The sequence below is a fragment of the Copadichromis virginalis genome, linkage group LG15 (genome assembly GCF_057382275.1).
Source record: "Copadichromis virginalis isolate Kocher_CV1m ecotype Utaka linkage group LG15, C_Virginalis_male_GT1.1, whole genome shotgun sequence".
In the NCBI taxonomy this organism is placed as follows: Eukaryota; Metazoa; Chordata; class Actinopteri; order Cichliformes; family Cichlidae; genus Copadichromis; species Copadichromis virginalis.
In genome coordinates this window covers 32787698-32801959 of record NC_140632.1, presented here as the reverse complement: position 1 = coordinate 32801959, position 14262 = coordinate 32787698, and the positions used below count along the sequence as shown (strand labels likewise).

The 14262-nt window shown below is 39.1% G+C and overlaps 1 long non-coding RNA gene across 1 annotated transcript; it reads left to right on the top strand.

The window, feature by feature from the left end:
• Window positions 1-4180: 4180 nt before the first annotated feature.
• On the top strand, window positions 4181-4840 carry LOC146692768 (uncharacterized). The gene is made up of 2 exons (XR_014915031.1): window positions 4181-4576; window positions 4658-4840. It is a non-coding gene; the product is annotated as an uncharacterized LOC146692768 (long non-coding RNA).
• The last annotated feature ends 9422 nt before the right edge of the window (window positions 4841-14262 follow it).

The following is a 14262-nucleotide window of genomic DNA, read 5'->3' as shown; positions in this document are numbered from 1 at the left end:
CACACACACACACACACACACACACGTAGGAAAATATTTAGTATACACATCCAGAAATGCATACACTATTATATATTGTACATATATTTATTAGTTTCAGGTTGGCCATTCTTGTATTTTGCTCGTTTGTGTTGTTGTGTTTGCACATCTCTGTTGCTTGTGGGGCTCGCACACAAGAATTTCACTTGCATGTGCTGTGCCAGTGTGCCTGCACATGTGATGTGACAATAAAAGTGATTTGATTTGATTTGATTTAACTAAAGCAAAACCATTACAGTAGTGAGAGCAGACAATAGTTGCCTCTTGATCAAGCATCAAGGATCATTATTATTGTGATTATTATTCCTCTCTAATCTCTCATGCATACTTTTTAAATATATAGTTCATTAAGAACTGGATTCCCAGACAGGGGTAAGACCAGAAGCACAGAATATCATAAAACCTGAGCCCAGCTCTAATCCCTGACTCACATCCAGGTGTACCACACTAACACGAACCAGGCAAGCTGCTGGTCATTAGAGCAGATGGAGCTTAAGCTGTTGGAGGTAAGTTGTTTGCCATCTCTTTCTTTGGTTTATTAAAGACGTCAGAGCCAGTACATAAAACTCCATCTCAATTCCCTCCATTTAAGCTCAGGTCCTCTACCACGGACAGCAAAACACCGAACCAGCTTGTCAGGAGTGCTCGCTCTGTGGTGGGTTTTTTCTCGGAGGATGTTGGCCAAATACACATACGTCTTAGGGAATCCCTCTCACACTCTGCATGACACATTAAGAGTATTCGGCAGTTCTGTTGGCTAGATTCACAGTAAATATCCCGATTAGCTTCAGTGCATCTATAATAAATATGTACTAGTTCCAGTGCTTCACTTAAACTGTATGGTACTCATGCAGACCCAGGGTCAGTGTAAAATACAATCCTACCTGTGTGAACAAAGTCTGGCTCCTTTAATCCTGCTCGTTTAATGCAGGTTGATGCAGGTTTATTGATCCTCTTTCCTGCTGTCACACCTGTCACGTCTGAGACTCAGCTATAAACGTAAAGTAACCTTTACATCATGCAAAGACTCTGTAATACTGTAAATGATCAGTAACTTAGGTTAACAATAAACATTAAACCGTACCTCTCTGTCTGTGTGTGCTGCACATTTATAATCAGGATTGCAGTCAGGCTGCACTGAGTGTGGGACTGTTGAAAACAGATTGAAGATGCAAATTTAGCATTATGGCTGATGGTGGTGTAAAACCTCTTCTTACCTTCTACACTGTGTTTTTGCTACTAATTTATGTTTGTTGTTGTTTAACACAGATTTCAGAGGAGCACAGAGAAGCACTGTTGCTTCATCTTTTATGCTTTAAAGCAGAACTGGATTGGAAATCAAAAGGTCCTTAAAAGCTTTTTCTGCTCCTGACCCTCAAAGCCAAATTTCACCCCTGAGAGCTCATAGGTTACGATTGTTTTAACAGTAACATTATCAGAAACATAGGTGAGCAACAATACTTAATATCTGCTTTTAATGTAATCATTTATATAGCGATCTTGTATTTGTTAAACATTTTGCAGGATGTATCTGGCAGTTTTTTCATCTACAGAAGTTTCATTTGTCACTGTGGGACTGCTGAGTGACCTGAAGAACTCATTTCATTCATTTACAAAAATGTTTCAGAGAATCTTTGAAAAATGGCAGACCTCAGGTCAGATTTAATTGATAGAGATATATGCATGCATTGTGAAATTTATGTATCCCAGATAATTGTTTTTCATCTTGTCATGGGAGACCCACCCCTTTCTCTGGAGTTAACTGCAGCCCAAGATAACTAGTGGGGGTATTTACACACTCATGGCCAGTGGAGTAAAATGAGCAACCAAAAAACTGGCAGCTTGCACAGCCACAGATGTGCTAGAAGCTAGAAGAGCTAGAAGTGCTACTCATGGAGAAACTCTTGGAGAAACTTGCTAAACCTATCAGGGGACAGGTACTCCAGCCCCAAAACATGATATAACCCCACATAAAGCCCAGCCACAAAGTGAACCAAGTCATGAATGGATGGATAGAAGTTAAATGACTACAAACATAAAAACATAAAAGGCACTAGTTCTCACACTGGAGTTCCCTGACATTGGGTTGACTATACTGAGCTTGTATTAACAGTTATAACGGACTACGCTGAGACATTGCTTTGAATTATTGTGTGTATGTACGTACGTATACATACGTACTGTACGTATGTATACGTACGTACGTACGTACATATGTGTATATATACATACATATATATGTATGTATATATACATACGTACATACATATGTACGTATGTATGTATGTATACATATGTACGTATGTATGTATGTATACATACGTACGTACGTATATATACGTACAGTACGTACGTATGTATACGTACGTACGTATACGTATGTATGTATATATATGCCTCAGATCCACTAGCCCTTAGATCCACTAGCTATGTATGTATGTATGTATGTACAATATTCAAGCAATGTCTTTACCCTGTGCAGTGTGTGGACGCTGTGCACGCAATCACCTCATTCACTGTAGTAAACATGCACCGCTACATAACATGATTGAAGATACTGCCATAGCTCTCTGCAGCTGTAACACTTTCACTGTTTGCAAATCATTTCATATTTTGATAGTTATGAAAAAAGCATATGTTTATAGGTCATGCCAGGTGGTTGCTTTGGTGGTTGCTGTGGACTAGGGTGGACGGTGCGTTCGATTCCTGTTTCAAAGTGGCGACAGTCTGCTGTAACTCGAATTCAGACTCCACTTTGGTCTTTAAGAAAAGGCCTTTCATAGCTGTTTATGACACACACACACACACACAAAGCACTTTGCCTAACCATGACAGGATGCAACTTTACCTTTGAAGTGTCTGATATAAAATAGAAAAATGAAGCAACCAGAGGTTTAATGATGAAGACTCTGGGGGTCTGTAGTTTACGTTTTACAATCCTGAATGACTCTTTGCACATTCATATAATTCATTTACCGGTAGACTGTTACTGTTTAATTTTTTTTTACCTTGTTATGTCATGAATAAGGTTTACCTGCTGAAGGTTTGATTGATCAGTTGGACAATACAGTCAAAGACAGAGTTTCAATTTGCTAGAATCCTAGTTGGATTTTTGTTTTCATTCATATTTCTGAACCAAATATTGAATACGACTCTGACAGACTGGATACCTGCCCACAGTGTACACTACCTTTTATTCAAGGATCCCAGGACAGAGCCCTGTAGCTCGGATCACAGTTTCAATTATAAAAGAAAAGGAAACAGGCAAAAAGCAAAATAGAAAAAAATAACATTGTGAGGTCATTTCTTATAAACTGACAACCCCCCCCATTCCAAAAGAAAAACAAAGAAACAACTTGTCGTTCTCTCACAGCAAAGGATCAGGCTCACAGCTTGGGCCAATAATGTATGTTAGATAAGGTGAGATGAGATGAGATAAGACTTTATTGATCCCACAATGGGGAAATTTTTGTGTCACCTCAGCTCACAGATATCAGAAGGAAATACAAAAATACAAATAAAGTACAATCAATGAAAAAAGGTAAGATAATACACTATATACAGTGGTAGCATACACAGTATGTGATTATGGATATGGTTGGAAATATGGAAGACATAAACTATATAGCTTGATATAGCTATTGTACCACTACTATTCCTATTTATAGACATGTACACACACACGTACACACTAAATATACATATGTATACATATACATACATATATACCTGTACATGTCCATACACATGGAAGGTCTATTATGCACGAAGTGGTGACCGTGGATGTTCACAGTGTCCAGTGACTTATGACATCGTGATTGAGGAGATTGTCAGTTGCTCAGTATGCTAAGGTCACCATGTCTATTTGGGTATAATTAATATCCAAAAAGCACTAAAAGTTATACCAGAATTTGACTAACAGAATTATTAACTGCATGTTTTTCTTCCAATTTTCTCACATAATTTGAAAAATTAGACTTTGTAAATAAGTGAAAATTTCATATTGTTGCAGTCCTAATAGCTCCTGCTTTGAAACATTGAACTTTAAAATTTACCTCATGAAAGATAATCATTCACAGTGGCACACTTTCAGTATAATTCTGACTTTAATATCACTGTTTTAATCTGAATCTTTCTCAAATATGCTGTGAATAAATACTGTTGCAACTCACTGTGGGAAAGCTGTGTTATTAAAATGAATCTGTCACATGTGAGGACGAGGACACAAACGGAGGACACGCAGATGCTGTCACGGTCGGACGGTCCTCCCTGGACGACCTGCTTTTTGTGTGGTTTGTGTGGGGTTTTTTTCTCTCCGCTTTCTCTTCGTCCTCCGCTGGCGGCTATATTTTGAAAGTCCACACTTCCGGGAGACTGAGCGCGTAATGGCCTCTGACCCGGAAGCACCTCCGCTCGGCAGCCGACACACCTGTGCCTAATCGTCCGTCCAGTTGACGCTAATTATCCTACAGTTGAAGCCGAGGTATTTAAGGGTGTGTCCAGACGGCAGTCGACGCTGGATTGTACTCTAAGCCTGGTAGTACTGGATGCTCTGTGTTAAGGGCATTTAGCTGACTAGGGAGCTTTCTCACCTGTGTTTGTCGCTCGCTTTTCCTAGGAGCTGGAGGACGGAGTGGATGGTCGGGAGAAGAGAAGCTCAGTTTGGATAATCACTTTGGAAACCGAACTGCACGGTCACCGGGAGTAAGGAGGAGAACGCTAACGGGGACTTTGTGCACTACTGTTTTTTCATATTGGAACTGTCATTTGTGAGCAATGTAAATAAACCGCACTGTCTGCATTCTGCGCCTGGGCCCTTTTCTCCCACACGCCCCGACAGATTCAAAGTCAAAAATCCAAACCTTTAGTCAAAAACAGGCAGTGGTTACGAACAGAAGCAGCCCATCAACAGTCTTCAGGGCTTAATTATTATTATTATTATTATTGTCAAAGTTGGATGTTAATTTTGTCCTTTAAAAATGTTCCTGTACTATAATTTAAGGCTAAAATGGCTCAGACAGTCTCATTCTTAGAGTATCTCCTCTGAAAGTGGAGACGGGTTCATCCACTGATCCAAATCACTTTACCTGGATGTTTTCTTTGCAGCTGGATGATGACTCCTCTCTCCCTGACTCCAGTTCAGAGGCGGAGCCAGACATTTGAAACACCCGGGGCTTAGCCCAAAGAGTAGTATTCATGTGGGATTTTTTTTTTTTTTTTTTTTGGGGGGGGGGTAGAAATGACTAAAAGATTAATAGGCTCTGTTCAAAAAAGAATGACTTCATATAGGGAAAAATATATATCACATGTGCAGGACACCTTAAACTAGTTTTTTAATTAAGCAGCAAGGCAGAACAAGGTCAGGGCTGCATCAAGACACGAGGACTAAACCCCAATTCAACCAGACCCAGAACTGATCCAGAATTAAAACAGGACTACAACAGTTCAAAATCAGGACTACTGAGGACTTAACCAAGACAGAACCAGAATCAGAACTAGATGATAGCAGCACTAAAAATCATCATAGACCTGCACTACACTTATTTTTTAATTCTACCAAAGTCCACTATTTAGATTGAGAAAAGTTTATATAATTATTTAGCCTTGTTGTGCAAACAAGCTGCATAACTTAATAAATATAGAATTTGAAAAATAACAAACCTAAAAAGAAACACTAGGTACGAGATACATGAGGACCTATGATACGATGATACTTTTGGTAAACAACCATTTGACTAACATGTGTGTCTCACCTGCTCTTGTTCCACCTCTGTTCTGTCCTCATTCTCCTCCATCTCCCTCTCTGCTCCTCTCTCTCCCTCTTTGTGCTGACAATCATCAAATATACAGTTGAAACCAGATATTTACTCTTCAGATAAAAACACTTTTTTAATTGTAACATCAAATCAGACTAAATGTTTATTTTTTTAGATTGATAAATATAAAAACATATTTGTTAACTTTAAGAGTAAAGAGAGAAACTATCTGTATTTCTTAATTGCAAATGGCACCAAATTGTATTCAAACTTGAGCCACATTTATGGAGCTCCACAGTTCTTTTCCTGGTGATTTGGTTGACATCTCTTGATTTTCCCATGTCACAGAAACAGCCTCTGTGTTTTGCCTTATATGCATCCACAGCTGTGCCACCAATTTACTCACATGGACTCTACTAACCTATCAGAAGCTTCTTCAGCTCAGAATGGAATCGTCTGGAGTTTCTTATTAATTAACAATAAATTTAGTGTACATGTACTCCTAAATTTGATGAAAGTGATAAAAATAGCTCTGTCTCTCTTTATTCTGAAATTTAACTAATTCAAAATATATTTCAATATTTATCTAAAACAAAAGTTTACTCTAAATTGATGTTGTACAGTAAAAATGTTTTATGTTTTCTCCCTAAAGTGTAAATATCTGGTTACAAATGTGAATATCCTGCTGTGTACTGAAACCCCTCTTGTTTTGCATAGAAATATACTGAACAACATACAAAGCATAATATATAAAATAACATTTACCTGAGTTTTTTCTTTGAAAGAACCCTCTAATGTCCATTCTTATATTTCAGTACATAACTGAAACCGATTTAGTCGGGAGGGTAAGAACTGAGAATATGAAATAAACACAGGTAAGCTAAGACTCTAAAAAAAAAATAGCATTTGTTCGGCTTTTCATTTCGCCATTTGTTGATTCACTTGAAGAGCAAGTAACGTAATATTGGTCAAGTGATCAGTTTGATATCAATCTTTCGTGATGCACCGTCATATTTACATTATTTGTACGGTACGAATGATTTGCTTTGGTACCTGGTCAAACTTAAGCTCTCCTTGGTATGGCTGGCTCCGTCTCTCCAACAGCGCACTCACGGGCAGCAGCTGCCCCGCCCCCTCGCTCAGTCGCTTAGTGCCTGAGCTTGGATCATACCAATATCAGGGGGGGATTCACGCACAGTCGTAAATTCCCACAGTGTGCACTATGTGCTTCGAATATTGTGTGTACTTTTTGTTTTATACAGTTGTCAGCCAGGCATCTAACTATGAAAAAATTACACTCCAAAATACCCCGGGCTTCTGACAAAACAACCCGGGCTTAAGCCCCGTAAGCCACCCCCACGCTCCGCCCCTGCTCCAGTTCCAGCTTTGCAGACCAGTTGGCCTCTGAGGTCACAGTGATCATCTGTAGCAGGAAATGTGAAATTTAAATCAGTTTCTTCCCTTTTTTTTTCCATGTTTAGAAAAAAATACTCCTAAAATAACCAAGCAAGTAAATATTAATAAAGACTTACACACTTCATGAGACGACAGTAAACACATCTCCCTTTATTCCGTTTCTCCATTCCTGCTCAGAACATCAGGTAACAAATATCACAGTAAATCACAGTAAAATATAAAGCACATACTATGTACAACATGTGCCTGTATAAAGAACATTGAATTTTAAACCATCCGTTACTGTTTCTTCTTTAGCTTGGATGGTTCATCTGCTGCCTCTGATAAGATATCAGATCAGAACGATAATTTTCTGTACTCTGCAGTCTATTTACACCTACAGGCCAGTGGACATTCTTTCAGTGATAAGGATGTACACATCCTGGACAGGGAGGAACACTGGTTTGAGCGGGGAGTGAAGGAGGCTATTTACGTGAAAAGGGAAAAACTTTCTCTGAATCGAGGAGGGGGGCTAAGGGTACATCTTTCACCATCTTACAATGCTGTGATTGCAGCCATTCCTCAACTCATGGTACTCATGGCCATTGATCAGTGGTCTTTGATTAGTGGTTGTTGATCAATGGTCACGACAATATGCAAGAAACCAACCTCCTATTGTTCGCCAGTGGTGCTAGTTTTAGTCATTGTGCAAATGTACTCTTTAAGTGGTTGGGGAAACCTGCAGTCACTCATCACTTGGATGAGCGACGAGCAGAATCAACGTTTTGGGACTTGTTTGATTTCTTACCACTTCACTGAAAAACAGGTTCAAAGAGTTGAACTAGAAGGCTATGCCTTCCAAATGTTGCAAAACCATCTTATTTATATGTTCTAGCTACCACACTAAGTGACAATACATAAAATATGACCAGTTATTTTAGAAATGTGTACATAAATGAAATAATGTGGTTTCTTGTCAAAAAATGTTTTAGTGTTGTAAATCTGATTTTACCTTTAGAGCATTGTATTAGGGGTTTTATTTCCCTGGAAGGATAAAAAGACTAAGCTTACAATAAATGTATTTATTTTTGTTAAAATAAGTTAAGTGCCTGGCTGGCTCGTGACCTGGCCCCGGATAAATGGAAGAAGATGGATGGATAAAATAAGATAAATTAGGATTGCACCACCTCCACTGGTTTAAAATAAGAACAACCCTAAATTGCCATCATCGTAAAATGTATTTGCCATTAAGTAAGTATTTGGCTTACAGGGGAACTGTGTACGCATTCATCAGTCTAGCCACTCAAAAACAGTAAAAAAGTAACTCCTGGCAATGTTTCTATAAGGTGTTTTTGTGTAATGCTAACTTAACCTTGAGCTATATTCATGTAATACAATTCTATTAGTGCACAAGAAGCATGTGCCCTACTTCTGCAATGCTTTGCCTGCATGTGAGCTTGCGTTACACATCATGTATGTAGGTGCACTCCAGGGGCCCGTTCTTCGTACGTCGCTTACTACATCCAAGATCAAATGACACATCCAAGATCAAATCATCGCGCTAACCGTGAGCTCGCTAATCCGGTTCCCCGAACACACCTGCTGTTGACGATTACTACAGCTGGACGCAGGAATGTGACATCACTGGGTGTCGTAAAAGGGGCTACGCATCGATAGTAGAAACATTGATCGGCAACCCGCTGATTGGTCGGCGAAAATGTCCAAGGGGCGTGCTCGGTATTTTCCGGCAGCAGAGCAAGAACTCATGAGTGAGGGATTTCAGGAGTTTCAGAGTTTAATTAAAACGCAAGAGAACACTGCAAAGGCTGCAAAAGCAAGGAGAGAGGGCTGGCAGAAAGTTGCTGACAAATCAAACTCGTAGGTAATTTAATAATAATAATAATAATGGATTGGGTTTATATAGCGCTTTCCAAGGCACCCAAAGCGCTTTACGATACCACTATTCATTCACTCCCACATTCACACACTGGTGGAGGCAGCTACGGTTGTAGCCAGGCTGCCATATCGCGCCATCGGCCCCTCTGGCCAACACCAGTAGGCGGTAGGGTAGATCTATCATATGACACTATATTGTCCAATATCATATGGCATTATATTATATTATAATATGTTATATTATATCCCCTTTCACATTAGAGCCACAACAGGACCCACAAGAACATGGGAACAAGTAAAAGTGGAATACAGGAGTATTCTACAGAATGGTAATATTTATCTCTTAGATTGCTTTGCGTCTCTTGGCAAGGTAATACTGGCCTGTAATACTCTGTTAGTTTGTTCATAACAGCAACCAAGAAAAGGGCAGAGGAAAAAAAGACAGGTGGTGGTCCTGCACCCCCTCGTCAACAAGTTGGTTAAGTAAATAATACCCTCACGGGAATATCGATATCTCTCTATGAGCACACTGTCGCGCTGAGCTAAAGGATCCTGTCTGTCCTGCAATATACGCTGAATTCTGAGGACTCTCCTTATCAATCTTGCACCTTCCGCAATGGGTTGGTCGCGTATACGGACAGGACATGGCTGCGACAGGCTTCCCAAATCCACCTTCGCTTTTATAGCCGTGGTCTCTCATCTTGATTACACGAAGTAATTTACAATTACTACTCTGAAATATGAATTACATCTGTAATAATCACATACATGTAATAGAATGTTAATAGTACATTTCCCTTTTTAGGAAATGACCTGTATGTATCTGTGTGACATCAATAAAAGGATCAAGTGCTGCATTATCTTTAGTTACATTGATAATATTTATTTATGGTGAAACAGTGGAAAAATATCGCTGTTGCTTTCGTATAAATGAAGCGGACATACCTGCGTGGCCGCGATCTAATCCTGTTTACATAAAGTAAACCTGCTCCCGAGCAGGTTTACGCTTACGGCTCTGTTGCTATGACAGCACGTCCCGGATGAGCTTCGGGGAACCGACTGATCCAGGATCACGCGAAATCGTCAACAATCTAATCCGGCTAACCTACTTAGCGAGGTACAAAGAACGGGCCCCAGGTAGTAAGCCAGTTGTATTTACCTGCTTAATTTCATGGATGACAGCAATGATCTGTGTGCTGCATAACTGAGGCAAACAAAGAAGAAAGAGTTTTTGTTGTTGTTTTAATAAAGGATGCTCAGGACGGCAGTAAAGAAAGCATCAGAATAACAAGATGAAATAACACTTGTACATGTAAGAAAGTGTGCATATGTATTCAAAAGGTAGCAAATCAATACTTCCTCTTTGTTTTTCACAAGAATAAAATAGCTGTTTTCTTTTTCTATGTAAAGTTGCATTACATTTTCTGAAATTTCACCTTCACTCCATCCTAATACACTCAAATAAAATCTGATGTCATTAGTTAGCTCAGTAAATTAAACAGCAACCACTATTGTGTCACCTGTTGAGGATCCACCCTCACAGATGTGTGACAAAAAATGAGAATTGGCAACTGTAATTTCATAGACCAACCATGTAACAAGTTGGCAACACATACTGTATGTGTAAGTTGGCTGGATAAGGTCAATAAAAATATTTTACTACATTATCATTTAACATATTCTCAGACCTAAATGTATCATGACCCCTACACACTGAGGACATGTATTGGGTCTGTAAGGTAGGGGGTGCCAGACTAAGCAGCTAAGGAGATAGACCGCGTTGTCTACTAATGACAAAATTGGTGGTTGGATCCCTGGATCCTCCAGTCTGCATGTTGAAATATCCTTGGCAAGACACTGAACCCCTAGGTGCCCGTGACTCATCCATCAGAGCGAGTGCGTGTGCATTAATGTAAAATGAAGTGCTTAAAAGCATAGAGTAAGAGTGCTGTGTGAAAGGCTGCATGAGGCTTGTAGTCAAAGTTGCTTGACTAGAATAGACTTCTTCGTCTGACTGCATGTGGTGTCCATGAACCTTACTATTTATCTGGTTTCACACATAATATTTAAACAAATTCATGAAAAAATAGCAATTTGAGTTTAAGTAATTAATTATTGATGTTTATGAGTTAAAGTGACAGACTAGTGACCTGTTGCAGGTCTGCCCTGCTACTTGTCACAGATCAATTAGACCTCAAATTGGGTCTTCTTTCTCCGCAGCCAATTAGCACCAGTCCCACCCACACAGTGTCTTACTGTGATTTCACCACAGTACTGCCAGCTAACCCGTTTATCCTGTACAAAACTACAGAGCATTTTCATGCAACATTTCAATAACACAAAATTAGTATACTTTGTTTTGCAGGAAACGCCACAATATGAAAATATATAATTCATTTAAAGACTGTTTACAGATGTAATTCAAAATGGTAAATAGACTTCTTCATCACCTGAGCACTCAGAGTGCTTGATACAAATTACCTTGTTCACCCATTGATGCAAGCACTTTTTCTAAGCTTTCTATCTTGAGTAGTATCTTGCCCAAGGATATTTGGCATGCACATGAGTAGATAACCAGATGACCTGCTCTACCTCCTGAGTTACAGCCACCCCTTAATAATGACTTTACATGTAATCTTTAAATCTACAGTTTATCAAGTGTCACTGAGCAGTCCTTACTATTAAATATATCTTTTAAATATATCTCTTTTTCCTCTCCTGTCTCGCTTACGTCTTTGTGGATCTCCCTGGGAAATACAGCAGGTGAATCTTTAGCTAGCAACACACAGTGCAACAGACTGTACACAAACAGTTTGTATGTTCCCTGATATTTACTGAGTTATTAAACCTAAAGTAACAGGTCTGTTTCGAAAATGTTCAAGTTTCAGTGCCATACACCACCAAGTAAGGCAGAACGTTGAAGCCACCTGAAAGACTTGCTGTGTTGCTTGTGGATATCAGGGCTCTGGTCTGTGTTTCTTTTGAAGAAGGGAGGGTGTAATATATTGCTGGGAGTGCTAATTTCCAGCTTGCTGTGACTGCTCCTTGGCCAGCAGACGGCAGGCGAGCGCTGCAGTTGAGTAGTGACTAAAATGGCAATAATCAATTAAAAAGAATAACCATCACCTCTCGACCCCCTGGCTGTTTTTGGCAGCAGTTATAGTAAAATACACCTTTCACTTTGCTGCTGCTATCAATCTGATCACTATGCCTGCACTCCTTTGGTTTCTATCATTGTGTGGATGCTTTAAGCATCCACACTATTGAGTTCCTCTTGGGACTTCCGTACACTTTTTGGCACTTAACTACTTCCACAATTTTCAGCCGATTTTCACCGTTCAAATTTTAAACTATTCTGTTAATTCTGCTAATGTGTGCTATGTCTTTTGTAGAGATGGACCGATCCGATATTACGTATCGGTATCGGTCCGATACTGACCTAAATTACTGGATCGGATATCGGAGAAAAATAAAAAATGTAATCCGATCCATTAAATATCACGAAAGCACCTCACAAAACTTGCAACACGCCGTAACTCACCTCAGAACGTTAGCACGTCGGAGCAGTATGCATCACGTGATAGAGAGGCTGTGGCATGCGGGACCTGTCGGTGGTCTGGATAGCATTTGGAGCTTCGCTAGCAACCCGGCATTTCATCTCCGACAAAGTTATCCCGAGAGAAGTACAGCAAGTGTGTAAGTCCATCTCTGAATGTTTGTAAAGCATTCCTGCGTTAAGCTTAACAAGCGACTGCCTCTCCTGCTGCTACTTCAATCATGAAACTGCTTAACGATCAGCTGATCGGCTTTTCTGTCGCGAGTCCGTGTCTCTTGTTTGCTTTTGGCCCACTTTGCACCAGAAAGAGGAAACCAGGGGCTGAACAACAGCAGCACGTTTAAGCTTGATCAGCTGTTGTTAGAATGTATTTAATATTACTTTCTACACCAGGATCTTTTTCTACGTAGCTGACGCTGGTAACTGTGCAGGGGCGGATCTAGCAAAGTTTAGCCAGGGGGGCCGATAGGGCATTAACAGGGAAAAGGGGGCACAAAGACATACTTTTCTTTCTTATTCTCATTTAAAATGTCGAGCTTTTAATAAATAATTATCTGACACCAAAAGTTTCAATTTGATGTAAAATGAATAGAAGTCAATTACTGTATATAGTAACTATTAAGTCTAATATATATACCCTAGTAAGCTATAGTACTTTTTCCTTTGGGAAGGTACCATCTGTGCAGTCTGCAATTTTGTTGAAGAAAGATGTTGAATCTATTTAATATTTCTTGAAAAATAATTGATTTCTGTGCATTTTTTTTCACACTGTATCAAATTAAGGTTGATTACGTTGATTAAGCATCATGAGGTGGAGCGTGAGGGGTGGTTCCCTATTTTTTATTTATTTATTTTTGTTGTTGCTGGGAGTTGGAACCCTATTAGTTAGGTTGCTTAATATTTATGCTAAGTACTCTTTAAAATACCAGAATAGGGAGGATGGTGTAGGTTTAAGTTTATTAGATTGATCAGTATTGCTGAACTATGAAATATTTTTTTTGCATACAGGTATAACAGAATAGCTTTAGTGTAGTTGTTGTTTTAAACTTGAGTATGAACTTATACAAAATGCAGCAAGATATTTAAAAAACAGTTTTGTTGATTAAAAAACACTATATCGGATTCATATCGGTATCGGCAGATATCCAAATTTATGATATCGGTATCGGTATCGGACATAAAAAAGTGGTATCGTGCCATCTCTAGTCTTTTGGTATTTTTCACTATTATACTTTTTAAAATATTAAGCTTAATTTGTCCCATTGAAATGAATGGGAAACTTCTGCAATTCTGCTAAAATTTGCTTGTTTTTGAAACTTAACTACTTCCTCATATTTTCACCTAGAACAACCATTCAAACTTTAAAATGTTCTCAAATTATTGGGCTATTCAGGTATAAATCAGCTTTTTCAAATCTTTTACCGTTTTACTTTTATGCCTCTTAAAGTTTTCAGTTGCAAAATTGTGATTTTTCACAAAATACATGTGTTGTTATGGTTGCTTTGCACTTGGCTTCCAGTGTGCCACTGAAGGTTTTGCAGTCTTCTCTTCATGTCCGAACAACTTCTTGCTACTTGCTCAATTTTCACTCAACTTCCATAAATTATACATCAAAACGTA